This window comes from Poecile atricapillus, chromosome 10 (genome assembly GCF_030490865.1).
Source record: "Poecile atricapillus isolate bPoeAtr1 chromosome 10, bPoeAtr1.hap1, whole genome shotgun sequence".
In the NCBI taxonomy this organism is placed as follows: domain Eukaryota; kingdom Metazoa; phylum Chordata; class Aves; order Passeriformes; family Paridae; genus Poecile; species Poecile atricapillus.
The window spans coordinates 16,707,147-16,723,114 of record NC_081258.1 but is presented as its reverse complement, the minus strand read 5'-3'; the positions used below and the strand labels follow the sequence as shown (position 1 = coordinate 16,723,114).

At 39.7% G+C, this 15,968-nt stretch overlaps 1 long non-coding RNA gene across 1 annotated transcript in view; it reads left to right on the top strand.

The window, feature by feature from the left end:
• Nucleotides 1–5,083: 5,083 nt before the first annotated feature.
• Nucleotides 5,084–15,968, top strand: part of LOC131582732 (uncharacterized) — a 181,370-nt gene continuing 170,485 nt past the window's right edge. Inside the window, exon 1 of the long non-coding RNA XR_009278386.1 lies at nt 5,084–5,150. This is a non-coding gene — a long non-coding RNA (uncharacterized LOC131582732). The remainder of the gene's footprint in view (nt 5,151–15,968) is intronic.

Here is a 15,968-nt window from a genome sequence, read left to right as displayed (position 1 = left end):
ACTGCCTCTGAAAGTATCCGAGGGATGGTTGCAGCCCACTGTTTTCTGTAATTACTTAAACATTGTTTTATTTGTTAAAGCACTAACTGGATTATTCCTTCTTTTCACTCCAAGGTTAATATATGGAGCACTTGATCATGCAGATATGGATTTTTGACTTTTACACTATATTCAAGCCATATTTTAATTTGGTGTTCTGAGAGGAATGGTTTGCTTATTATTTTCCATGAGTCACATCTAAACCTGTGAAAAGACATTTTTTAAAACTAGTTTTACAAATAGCAACACGTGGTAATTGAAAGTGACCCCTCTCTCCAAATCCACTCTTGATTGACTTGAGAACATTCAAAACCAGTGAGATTCATTTCTGCAGCTTCATTCAACCATTGCAATGAGCAAATGAAACAATTGTTTTATTTGTAAGAGGAGATTATCCCTTGAAGGCAGATAGAAGGATACTGCCCACAGAACCCCATTTGCAGGCACAAAGAGCGCTTAGTCAATTTTTGGCAGTGATACTGAAGCTATTAGTTTTGGATATGAGTTCACTGATGTTCAGTGCTGTAGATTTCCAGTTAGTTCATGAAGGGCCTTTAAAATTACACACAGAGCTTCATTAATTGCTTCAGAACAGAAGCAACAAATATCAGGCCCTTAAAGTGTGTGTGCACAGAATGGCCATTGATTTCAATGAATATTCCCCACTGGAGAGCTGGTCCTATGTCCTGGGAAGGCAATCACAGTTTGTACAGTAGTTACATCAGCATTGCCTCAAAGTACAAGGGCTTTTACAGGATCAGGCCCTGGTAGCTGTAATTTATTTATTTGTTTTTTATTTCTTTCTTTCTCTCTTTCTTTCTCTCTCTCTAATTGTCTATGTACATGGTTTATATATATGTCCACACACACACATATATATTCCTGATTGACTTAAGTATAACAGTGAGTGTGTTAACTCACGCTAGAGACCAATGAAAGATGACAAAGTCAGGATCTTTCAAAAGAAAAAAAAAATAGAAATTCAGTTCTATAGTCTTGAAGGGTTTGTTTTTTTCCTTTTTCCATTTGATAGAATAGTGCCTGAACATTTGTTCTGCAACAAGCTATCCATAAAGGAGAATTTCCTATGCCTTCCTTGCAAATGGCACAACCTCATGTGATCCCTGATCACAACAAATTGATTTATTTAAATAAAAATAATGATCTTCTTTCCTTCCTCCAGCCCCAGCAGCAAAATCCCATGTAACCCTGATCAGCAAATTGATACAGCTATCTTCTTTTGCCCTCCTTTCTCCAACCCAAACAATACCACCCTGATCCCCAAGTAATAAGAAAATGATTTATGCAAACAAAAATAATTATCTTTCTTTGCTCCCCACCCTCTGACTGTATAATCTCAGAAGCTCCTTGTTTAACAAATTGATTTATTTAAATTAAACAAATAGTGATCTCCTTTTGACCTCTGTGGAGCACCTCTGTGGCAGACTCCTACCACTGCAGCCACCTTACCCATATGCTTAGAAGGATGTATTTTAAAATATAACAGCACTTCAAACTAACCTTGGTACTTTGTGACTCCTCTAATCAAAGCTCATGGAAGCTCTGTTCCTGTGAAATGAAATTAGGACACGTGTCATCTGAAAATTAGGAAAAGCTAAGTGTCACTGGGCTATCATTGGCGAAACTTTCATAGAGAAGAGGCAGTTCTGTTTGTCAGTGGTTTCATTGACATGATCTTGTTCCATGTTTGATAGTCCTGGAGGTGTATAAATACATATATATGTACGTGTTATCTGTATATTTTTTTCCTGTGCTGCTTTTATTTAAATTTGTATTTTCTGTGCTGTCCAACCAATGCCTCTGTTTTCTGCAGCTGCTGCTTAAACAGTCATTTGGGCATTATTCAGAATTACATAATTATATGTGCCATAAGCAAAAGTGCAAATAGTCCCACTTAGCACCTAATCAGATGATATCTGTTGTGAAATGCTGGTGAAGGAGCCAATAGATAGGACTTTGCTATTAACTCTGCTTCTTTGGAGGTACGGGCTTGCAGCTGGAATTTGGCAGAGATGGAAGAGGGATTAAGTGATAGTGGGGGCCTGAGTGTACTGTGTACAGAAACATTCTTTCCTGGACCAGTTTCTGTGGTGTGCAATGCTCAGAGCAGGACAGTGGTGTTAACCAGTCTCCCAGATTTTGAAATACTTTTTTTTTTTTGCAGCTCATTCACACTCTGTGTCTGCTTTGGTTTCAGACCCAGGGTGCTCTCCCACAGAAGACAGTGACATGACAGGAATGGTGACACAAGGCTCTTACTGTTACATTCAATAATTGATTCTCCTGGATGGATTGTGACTCCCTAAAGGTTGCAAAGAGAGGTAAGAATGATTGGACAGCTTCAAAAACATTAGCTCCTTCCAAAGTCAGAAAGTTTTTACTCCCTTGCATCACTCTCCTTCACGGTCTAGCACTCTTTGGGACTCTTTGGAAATACATGGGAAAATCATTAAGAGAGATTGCTTTTATTTACCAGGCATTTTCTTTGTTCATTTTTGGGTAATTTTAAGTGGTTTTTTTTAAACTGAATTGGGAATCACCGTGTGAAAAAGCTGATTGTGTCCATTTTTATGATTGTCACAAAGTCTACATGGGAAATTCAAATGAAAGGGAAAATGTTGCAAAAACTGCCCAAGTTGCAAAATAGAAATATAGATACCTCTAAAGTCTTTCAGATCCCATCTTTTTTCTTTTGTCTATTTGAAATATAATTTTTATTCTTCCAAAGCCCAAATCATTGAGGTTTTTGCATGTGAACACCTTTGGAGATACAATCTCAAAATATACTTGGATATTTGTTTCAGAATATTCTATTTCAAAGTTCAGTCCTTCCCATGCATTTTAATTACCTTTACCCCTGACTTGCACAACTAAATTGAGGTGAGACTCACGCTATAACATTATGCAAAAATGCTCCCATAAAAGAATAATAATCTTCTTCTGAAATTATACACGGATGACTATTAGAGCTGCAGCTTTTTAAAAAATTCGGCCACTGTCTATTGACTTGCCAGAGATGCAAGTATTTCTACAGATGGCTTGGAATTAGTAGAACATGAAATAATGTCAATGGTACTGGTAAGAGGATTAACCAGCAGTTCTGATGTTATTGAGCGGTTTGCAGAGACCATATTAAACAGCCACATCAGTCCACAGGTCAGCCCTGCAGTTCTTCAGCTAAGCAAACACAGATGTAGAGCTCCCTTTCATGGCCATCATTTCATGCCTTTGACATATGCTGGGCTCTTGGGACTCAGTGGCATATTTACAGCCTGAACATTAAAGATTCCTTTTTTTAGATCCTTAGTGGACACCAGTGTCTAACTCAGCAGCAAAAGGAAAAGCAGGAGCCCAGGACACTGGGGGTGGACCCCAGCAGCACAAAGTGAGGAATTAAACTGCTAAAGAGTTCCCTGATGAAATGCTGGGGCCCTTTTTTCAGTTGCTGACAAAAATTCTCCTTAAAATCCAGTCAGTTTTCAATCTCTTTTTTGTTTGGCTTGATTTTCTCTGTATTTTGCCAAAGCTGCCTATGAAGTCGTAGCGGTTGATTTCCACAAGGCAAGAGGGTTCAGCTCATGTCAGCCAGGCCTCTGTGCTTGTTCAAAGTTTCTGCAAATCTGCTGGGACTACAAATTGGCCAGAAGAAATTGAGGGAAGAGTCTGTCTTACAGTATTCCTGTTCTTCTTCTATTCCAACAGAAACTTTGACAGTTCTTTAATATTTTCCTCAGTTTTTTTGTTTCTCTGAAACTAGGAGTCAGAAATGAAGAAAATAAATAGCACAACTATGTGATGAACAGGTATCTTTTAGATACACAAAATACATACTTATGTATGTCTAGTGAGAACAGGGTGGGACAGGTTCTTCTTGTTTATCTGAATAGTTTAACCTGTCTCAATCCTGAAAACCTGTCAGTTTTCAGATAAAGATATAGGTATAGACATGCTATGTTCAAAGTAGAATTCCTGAATGTAAAGGTTGCTTACAAAAAATTTGTATAGAAAGAAGATAAATCAAGTGATAAAATACAGAGCTTTAGGTCAATAATTACTCAATGTGGTGCAAATTTTAAGTGAAATTTCCAGCATACAGCTGCTCCACGTGTAGCCACTTCTTCCTGCAAGAGGAAAGAAATGCTCAGCCAGAGAGTGTAACAATGAATTACATTCAACCTAGAAATGCTTTAGCACATCTTCAAGAGCTGCTGCCTGCTTCGGTGATGGATTATAAGTTAGCATGGAATCCCACAGGCATGAAGGTATTTATGTAGTGTTCTGATTGCTTGGACACTCCCAACAAATGTACAGAAATCAGAGTATCACTATCTCCCACTTAATTTTATTTATTTATATTTAGCAAGTGCTGGAATATTACAAACCAGCAAGCACAGCTGCAGCTGGAATATACTTTCCAAAGCATATTTACAGTAGCTCTCACTCACAATGGGTAATGGTGTATTACTCCATAAGTAGTTCCATTGATTTCAAGAGATCCATTAGAGAGGTTCCATTCCTTGTACAGCTGAGTGTATCCCAATTTGGTCCCATGGTTGAAATGCAAAAAGAACTCCTTTACTGCTGTGTTCTTAAGTGCATGACCAGTTTGAAAAAGCTCTACACCAAGCCCTCCCTCCCCCAAAAGCTTGTAATACTGCAAAATACTGATGAGGCTGGAGGAATAAGGTTTTGCTGTATTTTATTTCCTTGCAGAAGCAGTGATACATGTTCTTCAGTTATACATAGATGAATGTTCATCCCATGTGCTGTTTTCAGCTGTGTACTTACACCAGCCCAAAATCCCAAAGAGAAAAGTAAAAGCTGAGATTCGCATCAGTAGCAGAGAGCATCAGGTGATGTTGATTTAAAGAAAACATTAATCAATCCAGATTTCTTGGAACGGGGCCCAGGTTCACTCAACAGGTTGGTGAACCTTAGCAAATGTTTCTGTGAATCTGGTCTGTGTTTTTACTTTGTAACGTGATCTGAAATCATCTGAGTTTCATGTGGTTTCATTGTGCACGTTTGGAACGCTCGTGGGGCGAATCCAGGGAAAGACAGAGATGCTAAATTTTGCATGACGTGGTAAGGTAAGAAGTGTTTCACTCTTCCTGACACTCCCTGACACCAAAGTGAACAGTTGATGCTATCAGCACAGTTTTAAAAGAGGAGACAGTCACTGTCTGTCAGGCTCCTTGTGTCTCCAGGAGTCTTTATTTTGGAGCCAACAGACAGTCTTCAAATCATATCCTGAAAAATCCTATCATGAGTTTTGGACTATTATTTTCTTTTCCTCTGTTTCTGGTAAATGTCAAAAGTTTTACTGCATAGGCAGGTACTGGAGTTGTGAGCAGTATGTTATGTTTCTTGATGTATATTGGTTTGAAGAAGTTTTATAGTGTGTCTGAAAACTAGGTTTTTATGTTGAGTCTGTGGATGAACAACTTGTGTTTTAACTTTATTCGGTTTGTATCTGAATTCATAAATAGGTGTACTCAACCTCCATAGCTGGATATAAAGTATTTAAGATCCATCTATGCCAATCAGGTAAAAAATATGATGAGGTGACACTTTCTATTAATTTTATTTTTAGTCCAAACTAGAGCCCAGAGCAATAAAGGCGTGAGACACTGCACAAAAAACAAAATGTAATTCATCAGAGGATGCCAAATTTTTCATTCTGTTTTAGGGTGAGCAACAGAATTTTGCTGGAGCTGAGATTTTGGAGACAAGGCAGGTGGGAGGAGCTGTTTATTTTTTGACACTGATTCACTGCCTCATAATTGAGATGTTTGTGGATCGGTTGGATGACAGGGAGAAAAGGAGGCCAGTGAATGTAGCTTAGTGGCCTGGCATGTACACAAGGTCAGAGTAGATATTTTAGCTGTCTCTTCTGGCCTTAAACCTGAGGAATCTCAAAGAAAAAAAATCAAAGTCTGCGAAGGTTATAGGTAAGAAAAAAAGTGTAGCAGGTTGGAGTGTCCTTTAATGCCCTGAGGTTCAGCATTCCTTAGCACATCAAGCAGACTGGGGTGCAGCCACAGATGGAGTGGCCCTGCCAGTCCATTCACAAGTACAATGGGAAGGAAGAACAGCTTGCCAGTAAAATTCAGGTTTAAATTGATCCCTTTATTCTCCTCTAGAAGAGTTCTGTTTGATACCCGCTCGTATCATTGCATTTTCCCACTAAGGTTGTCTCACTTATTTAACTTGACACAGGGAGCCCCCTCTGAGGTCTTTGAGATTCCAGCCAGCATTGGAAGTGACAGCCCAGATAAGGCAGGTAATCATATCAGGCCTTGGGGGACCCTACTGACTACTTTTTAATTGATAATTCCAAGTTTCTGTAATAAATTTATTTCTTAATTATATACATCATGTCATACATGGTAACTAATGATTACCACTAGTTTAAGTCTGCAGCCTTATGCCTACCATATAATCATAATTTTCCTTCCAAATTCAGATTTTCTCAGAAAGAAAATGAACAAAACCTGCACATTAAATCCAATTCCTTCCAAATAAAATAGAAGTAGGTAAATTTAAGATACTAAGTTAAGTAAGTGATTTTAATTAGCGGATCATTTCAGGAAGATCATAAAACATTTAAATAACACTGAAGTTATGTATATTTAAGCAGTTTTATGGAGAATTAAAGTCTTAAATGGTAAATTTCAAATGTAAATAACAAAAGTCGATGGAGGAATGTTAATTGCTTTTCCTAAGTTTCTCACACAGCCTAAATGTTATGGGAGGTATCCAGAATTGCATTCATAGTAATAATGTGCCCAATTCAAAGCTTACTAGAGTCCTTGGAATTTTTCCATGGATTTTAGCAGTCATTGTATGAAAACAACAAATGCTTTTCAATGTCTAACTTTCAGTACTGAGGAGGTTGCTTATATGTCAAGTTTATATATGTGATGTCAATATTCTAACATAATGGTAAATTTTTAGTTCAAAATTCCTTTTAATAGCCAAGTTACCTCTTTAACAAATAAAATTACATTTGCAGCAACAGACATTTTACACCAGCAGATTAGTTTATATAAAACAAAATTTATACACCAGGAGAAGATTCTACAATTAGACAACAAAATGTGCCAACAAATTGAATTATCAAGAATGTGAATTCTCCCATGCCTGTCTGTAGGTCTGCAATACTCTTACATTAGTTTTGACTTAAATAGATCAAATTTAAACTTAATTTTACAGTTTGATACTAATGAAATGCATAAGGCTTGAAAATAATGAAATTAAAATCAGGAGTAGTAAGGCTGAAAAGCCGTGAAGTATACATTTTCTAAATTCCTTATTGTAAACCACATGGAAATGAATATCCTGTTGGAAGAATGAGCACAGAAAATAGTCCTCAGCAGTTTTCCTTGATTCCCTGAAAACTTTTGATCTTCTGTGAGAGCCTCAAGAATCATGGGCACATCTCTCCCATGTCAGTGTCAGAATGTGGATGGAAGTGGTAATTTCCCATTCAGGCTTTTTATTCTGTGTAGACATAGAAATCACATTGCAGGTACACCAGCATTCAAAAAAAAAAGTGTGAACGCTGTCACTGGGGTCTCCCTGTGACTAAATTGTTGGCATGTGTGAAAAAAAAGTACCTCAAAGGACTGGTAGTTCTTAGTGCCCAAATAAATCCAGAAGAACCATTTTTTATCACCTAGAAAAGATTTTCAGGGAAAGCTGTGGTGGTGCAGATGGGAGGTGAGGCAGTGCCCACCTCTCCTGTGCCCCAGTGCCTGCTGGAGGTGATGCCAACCTCAAAGGCTGTCCAGAGCCTCCCTGGGCATTTCTGGCAGAGGGATGTGCGTGTGTGGCAGGAGCTCAGCCTTGTGGAGAAGCCACCCTGCTGTCTACGTGAGAGCAGGGCTGGAGGCAGCATAAACCCGCTCTTTTCTTCCTCTTCAAAGCATTTACCATCCCCATTACGCGCAGTCCGAGGCACGCGATCCAGGACTTCGCTGTGCCTCTCTTTCTTCAGCTCTTGGATGGGGATATTATTATGCTCCTGTCTCAGATGCTGAGAGGGTTAATTAATTATGTTTATGAAACCCTTTGAGATTCTCAGATGAAAGGTGGCTTTGGAATTGTTAGGTGTTATTATAAGAAAAAAAGAATGATTTTATTGCTTTATGTTAATGGTTAACATCTGCACCACAAAACCTGCTTGATCACATAAAGATTCTGCTAAGCATTTAATCCTAATTTGCAGGCTGATGCATATTCATTTTATTTAGAAGATTAATTTAGTCATCAAAGGTTAATCTGCCTCGGGTTTGTAATTAGACAGAGCAATGACTTGGCGTCTCTGGGCTCACCCAGGTTGCCCTGGGTTTTCTGAGTGGGCAGGGCTGTAACTCCCCAATTTTCACTTCCAGACAGTGCTCAGAGGGGGCTTAATTTTTAGAGAAATGGAGAGTGGTAAAAGCCTTGGCCAGTTTGAAGATTAAAAATAAAAGGAGAAGCACAAGCCAATGAACAGTCAATACAGTGAATCTCAAAATGCTGCTTTAATTCATCCCTGGCAGTTTTACTCCATGCAATGTCAGGGGAATAAGCAAGGGATTTTTTTTTTTATATGTATATGTAAAAATGATTTAGCAGATTTCACAATCTTTACTGTGTGAATCCTGCTCCTCTTTCAAAATTACTGATTAGCAGTACATAGAAAGTTTCTGAAATGAAAAACTGTGAGGCTTTCTGCTGAAAAATCTCAGATTTTAACTCTTAGCTCCTGTTAGGAGACATTGTTAAAAGGTCATAAAATGTGACCTGTAGCTGCTTGTTCCCCTGAAAATTAATCCTTTCGTGCTTAAGGCTGGCTCCTTTAATCAGATGTCACTAAAGAAAATATGGTCCTTGTGGAGAACGAAAATCATGTTTCCTTTGCAGGTGCACCAGAAGGCATCTTTAATTACTGTTTATAAAGCTGGCTGTTACTAAGTGTGAAGGATTACTGGTGCCAGGCTATTGTCTTTTGAAGTGAGGAAGAGCAGTGGCTGCCTCTCCATCATGTGCTCATGGCTTCCCCTTTGTGAAGCAGTGGGGAGGGCGATATCAGAGGCTGTGTTCTGTGCCTCTGTGCCTCAGCACGGCATCAGACAGCGCCGTCACCTCCAAAAATTGGGGGGGTGGGACCCCAGGGTGGCTTGGGACGTGCTCATCCTCACTGTCGGTGTGGTGGGGTTGTCAGAGAGGGCAGCTCTGTGCCTCGGGGTGAAGCTCACACAGGGTAGGACGTGGGGAGCTCGGTATGGGAGACAGAGCTGGGAAATGGCAGAGGAAAACCTCGCAAATGGAGAATTTGTCACAAAAATAGCGGTTTGCCCAATGTGAAATCAATACGGGCTGCAAAATAAGCACTGTAAATGAAAATCATGATACTAGAATTTAGGAATTTGGCCAAAGCTTTACATTTCATTGCAGCTTGGCTTTGGTTGAGTTTAGAATCCAGATTCCATAGGGCTGGTGGCTCTTTTTTCGCCAGCACAGAGCTCACATCTCTATTATGATTTGCCAGTTTTCCCCTCCTCTTTCTGGTGCAGAACCTCAGAAGCATCCAAGAAGGGATTTTGGAGACCATAAACAGTTCTTAATTGAGAACAGCCCAGAATCAAGTTAAGTGCTAGCTTGACTACCAGAATATAAATGAAACTCTTTTATTAAAGCATTGTATTTTGATTATTATGAAGAACAAGTGGCCTAACGTGAAAAAGCTTTTAACATAGCAGTTATTTGCTTCATAGCTGATAAGTTAATTTTAGATGGATGATTACAGTTATTGCTTCTTGTCTTCTTCACTTTCATTTTTACTTGATCTAATGACTGCTTACTGATTTTCATTTGGACTTGTGGTGAACTTCTAATTCAATTGGTAATAAATCCAGATTGGTTGAGACCTGTTATTGCAATCAGGTTTCCTATTTCCAGTTTCAAAGGCCAATGGAGTTTTGCTGGTGTTTTGAAGGGGGTTTGGATTGATTTGTTTTGAAACTGATGATTTGCAAAGCTGTTTGCAGGCTGACCCGTTGGTAATCAACAGTAAACACATCTCAATTTGCTCTTTACAAGAAGGATAACCAGCCGTGCAGTGAGAGTACCTGGTGGAAATTCACCACAACAGGGAAAAACCCCAAACAGCCAGAGAAGGTGTCACTCTAGTCAAGTACTGAAAAATAACGTAACTCTTGCATTGTTCAAGCCCTTCCTTTGTAGCCAAGGGACTGAGGGCAGAATTACACACGTTTGCCACAGATTTTAGACTGTTTCAGCTGTTTTAGTTCTCTCCCCAACCTGAACCTTTAGTGTCTTCACTTGCATCTTAATCCTGAGCTGATTTGTCTGAATGGAACAGGTACCACAGAAATGTGGATCATGAGCTTCATCTGTCATCCCCGCTGCTGTATCATTGACTTCAGTGAGCTTCCAGAGGAATGAGTCTGGCCCACAAGAGGATGTGAACTGTCAGGAAGACAAACCTCTTTCTCATCCATTTGAAATGTTTGTGGGAAAGAATGCCCTAAATATTTAGCAGCTTGTGTAATTTGAGAGGCAATGCAGGGTTTTTTTAATTTTATTTTTCTCCCTACCTTTCCATTTTCTTTATTAAATACAGGAAAACCTTGCCTTAGGCCCAATATGCTTATGACAGGGAAAAAATATCTGCCAGAACCTCCATTATTGCTCAGGCCTGTATATATTGTTATTGCTCTTGTATATGTAATAGCAAAAAGTGACTATGTCGCTTATGAAAAATCCTATTTGCAGAAAAATACCCACCTCCCTCCACCTTTTCCAAAGCCAGCACAGTGTGTAAAGAATCCAGGAGCTTTTATGTTGGTTCTGTCAATGCAGCAGGGCTCAAAGCAGCATGGATGTAAGTGCTGGGCACGTATGCATTGCAGTGATGTACCTGAGTGATGCAGCTCCTGGAAACAGGAGGGAGCAGAGATGTTTTAATCTGGTTTAGCTTCCACTCCCTTGCATTTTTGGGAGTCAGTGCAGCTGCACAGAGAGCACCACTCAAATCTTCTGCAGCCCACCCTGGTTTCTGGTGGACAGAAGAAATGATGTGGGACTTGACTGCTGCGAACTTCCTATGTCCCTGCTGGGGTCAAAAGGCAGCCAAACTGATTGCCTGCTTCAACCACCATCAAAGATCTTGCCCCTTCCTATTTCAGCTGCAGGGAGCTGCAGTGAGTCAGGCTTGGGTGGAGAGGGGAGATCCTCCACCCAGATTGCCAGCTCAAGCTTGCCAGGGCTTTATCTCGTGTTCTTAGGCAATGTGTTAAAGTTCTGCTTCTGGAAGAGCTCAGGGTTACACTCTTAGAGAAAAGCACAGTCCATCAGCATTATGCACCAATGCCTGGCTGCTGCCTCTTCAGTCCTGTGTGGGGCAGGACCCTGGGAGACACCCATATCTGTGCATGAACGGAGCTGGTTTACATTTCATATGTGAAAAGGGATGGCACAAGGCTCGTGAATAACGCTGAGCATGGGAATGTTCTCCCTGGGAGCGTGGCCATTCATGTGTGTGCACAATTCCAAATTCCCAGTCTAAGGGAATATGTAAAAGTTCACATTTATGCACCATTGAATTTGCATGATACTGTCCACAAAAATCAACATTTTGGAGCTTCTAGAACATCCTTAGCATTTCTCCCCTGTGCAGGGTGACTGGAGCAGATCCTCCTTGACTGGGATATCTAGGCAGCAGGTCCCTGGATGTGTATCTTTCTCTCCAAGAGCTGTGCCAGCTGGTTGCTGGTACCTTCAAAGGATGAGATGTTGGCACCTCCTTTGGCTCCTGTGCAACCGAGTGCTCTTCTTTCCCAGCAGAAAGATCTCTGCTCTCTGCCTTTGCCCTTGCCTAGGGCTGAGATGTCTTTATCACATTTACCCCGTGGGCACAGGAAGTGATAATATATAAGAAATTATTTTGCAACCCTATTTCTACTAATCATTGCCACTCCTACTGTAATAACAGACAGATGCAACATACACGATTCATGTTTCTATTATTTTTTGCTATAGTTTGCATGTGTTTTCCATTTAATTACAGTATATGGATTTCATATCTCTCATTTTTCCCCTTCTTGCATTTAAAATTGAATTTGATATCTGTGATACATAGATAGGCCTGTGGTAAATTGTCTGATGCACTGTACACTCTTAAGTCTGTCTCTGCAAATCTCTTAAGTGCTCTGAATATTTTCCAGTTTTGTTGGTGATGCAATAGTATCTGGGATTGTATTGGAGTAGTTTCTGCACAGGGCAGAGGAGTAGCTTGAGCATTTAAAGAAAGTTTGCTTGGCAACAGGACCAGCACCAAAACCAATCACAACCATTTTCAGTTGTTAGAGAACTCTTTGCACCTTTATATCTCAAAACAAATTGTGAAAGACTTTGCAGGAGGAGAAAACTGAGGTGTGCTGCTCAGTGATGACCAGGATACCATCAACAGGGTACTGACAGAACTGAAATAGAAAGCAGATTTTTGTGACTAACCTACTCAGTGGGAAACATAACAATTCAGGCTGGAAGATCCTGTGGTGTGTTACTCATCAGATCCTTCCTTCACCCACCTGTATTGAACTGAGCATGTTATAAAGCTTGAGAAGGGAGATTTCAGTCCAAGTTTTACATGAAGAAAGGCAGCTGAACTAGAGAGAAACAAAGAAACATTGCTAAATGCCTGTTCCTACATTGAAATAATATGAATTAGTGGAAATCTTACTAACAGTGGGCTCTGCCTCCTCTGTAACTTCCTGTGTGTTTCAGAAAGATTTGAATTATCCTGCTGTTTACCAAGAGGAGAAAAACAGCATAAGAGCATTGGTTAATGGGCATGCTCTGGATTCACACTGGATCCTGGAAGCAAAATTGTCCCCCGTGATGTAGAGGTATCAAGATAACTCCCCTCAGGTAATAGTCAAGTCTTGTTTTTTTCTAAAGTGCAATGTCTGGTTGCAGTGTGCTCTACAGATCGATCAAACATCTGCAAATGTCATGTTTTTAAAACAATGGGTGGATGCTTACTTAGTTCACACATAGCCCACAGAGGCTTTGAAGGCTTGATGCATTCCATTCAGTAAATAACTGTAAAGAAAACAGACTGTTGGAACATCTTTAAATGCACATTATGCCATCAAGCTATGCTGTTAGAAAAGAGCTGTGGTGTTTGGGAAAAATTAAACATTTTCAACAACTGTCCAAATACATATTTATACATAGTTTACACAAAGATATGTCTTAGAGAGCTCTTGGGCACCTACAAGTTTTTTTAATTATTCTTTGAATACAGTATTTTTGGTCACCTAAACACCGCAAATAGACAGAAGACAGCTAATAATAGGGAGAAATGCTGATTTCAAGGGAATTTGCAACTTCTCCCACAACCTTTAGTAGCAAATGGCAAAATATTGATATGGGGTGTATGGAATAGAGCTGTGTGGGGAGAGGACAGAGAACTCTATTAGTACATGCTTGTTCAGCCAGGTGAATAAAAAGACATTTCTCTTGCTGAGAACTCTCCTGGTCAGTTCCAGCTGGAGATGACCAGCACTAGGGCTGTTACCATTGAAGCTTTTTTCATTACTTTTATGCCATCTAGGACCTGCAGATATTTTGGTATTCTGAATTCCCTAGACACCCAATATTAGATGGTTTCAGTGTCCTAATTCCTGTTCAGTCGATGAGGAGCAGAGTCTGTGGGCTTCTGGCTTCATGGTTTAACGAAGGGTACAGTGTGATACTTGAAAGAAAATTTCTTTAGATAAGAAACTTCAGAGTAGGGACCTTACTTTCCTGCTTGCCTGTGATGTTATCAAGCAATAATCCTTGTTAAGTAAGGATTAATGTTCAAACATGATCACGCTGATGAAATGTCTTTTTGGCTGCAGAGACCTGGCAGAGTCTCCCTCTGCCTGCCTTTGGATGGTTTTATAGACCTCGTTCACATGAACCACCTTACCTGTGAGTGGGGTGGGGGATCATCAGCTTCTCCCACTACCACTGAGGAGCATCTTGGGGCTGACATCTCACCTGTGTCTAAGAATAATGCCCTACAAAAGCATCTTTTAGTGGTAAAGGTCTGAAAACAAGTCCTCTGTCAGCTCTAAAGTTGTTTTGGATTTCATCAGCTTGTTTTATCACATGCTAGAGAGTGCCAGTGTTAAGAAGACTTGTCTTAAGCAATCCTCTTAGTGCTCCTGAGAGAGGTGGTGATATTTTAAATATAGTGACTCAATCTGTTGTCCATCTCTTATGGATAACTTGATCAGACCCCATGGGACAAAGTCAGTGGAGCTTTGTAATATCTAAAAAGCCCCTTTAAGCAGCAGCACTGTTTATTTTTCGGTTGTAGTGCTTATTTGCTAATTCCCATCTCATTGCAAAACTTTCTAGGTACTCTGATTTCGTTATCTGACTTGTTAGGAGTGAACATGGCCCTTAAGGATTCCTCTATTTTTGGACAGTTGTCAATTTTACCAATTAAAAGAACGCCTTTGGATGGTTATCAGAAGCTGGAGCTGAAAACATGTTTGCAATTACTGATGACATAGCTGTTTCTATTTGCTGCTCTCTCTTTTAATTCCCAAAAGTGATATTTTTTTTGGCAGTAGATATGAGAAAATATGTCACTGTGTATAATTACAAAATGCTGTTCGTTTCTGTCTTGTAACAGTGGGGGGTTAGTTGGTACAACACATTTGGTTCATTCTTGGCTCACTCAGCTGCATGACACACATTTAAGTGTATTATTAATTGTCATGCTAATATTCATTACCATGTTAATTTCCATGGAATCATATAATTCTACATGCCTCCAAATTGATGTTCAAGTGTATATGCAAGCATGAAAAAAACCCCAATGAATGGTTTCCTAGAACATTGTAATAAGCCTTAAATAAAATCACCTTCTGAGCATTTTCTCCTTGGACACCTGGGCTTTTTCAACAGACGTTGACCCCACCATGATCATTGCTACAAAACAAGATTCATCCCTGGGAATGGGCTTTGTACAAAGCTGCATTAAATGTTCATTGTGCTTTCAACCAGATTCAAAATACAAATCCACAGTACTGGCTTTACTTTAATTTCCTAAGTTGCATCTGCCATCTTATCAGAGCAATCTGACTGCACAGTGCACTGAAGAAGCTGCATAATATTTTCAGTGGCCTGGATTTTTCACTTGGTATATAACAAATATATGAATAATGGCTCTATAAGTGAATTCTTTTCACTCTTGTTTTTCAAGAGAAAGTTCTACTAGAAAGAGTAACTTAGGAGGAGTGAATCTGTGTGATAAGAGGTAAACCTCAATTTAAATGACTGTTGCCTGGGAATTTAAGAGGACTGATACAAATATTTTGAGGAGTAAAGATCTCAAGTCAGTGAGAATTTTTCACTGGTTTTGAATGTGTATCAGACTTCCAGTGCATGTTGTCTGTATAAAAAATAAGAGGGCACATAATGTCTGAAGTGCTCTATTTTTCCACAAAATATGCCCATCGAAGAAAAACGTTTCCATTTTTGAAGCAGTAGTTAGAAGTGAGTGTACCTGCTGCAGTTTGTAGATGGGTGGGTTCTTTTCTCTAATCCTGGTGAAGTTTTAACAGGTTTCAGATACGCTCATTATCCACTTTTACTTCTCTTTCTTAGAGAACTCACAGGCTGAGGCAAGAGAGAGGGTGGCTTTAGTTTCTTGCCTCGGCTGGGGGTTGTCACTCTGAGCCATGGCACGAAACCAGGGTGGGGTCACAGCACTGGAAATTTTATTGTAGCATAAAAATAGCTCCCTGCCAAAGTCCTCATAGAGGAATGTATTTCAAGGTCAGTTACACTCCACGATCATCTCAAAACATGCTTGTAAATAAATTGCATGGGCT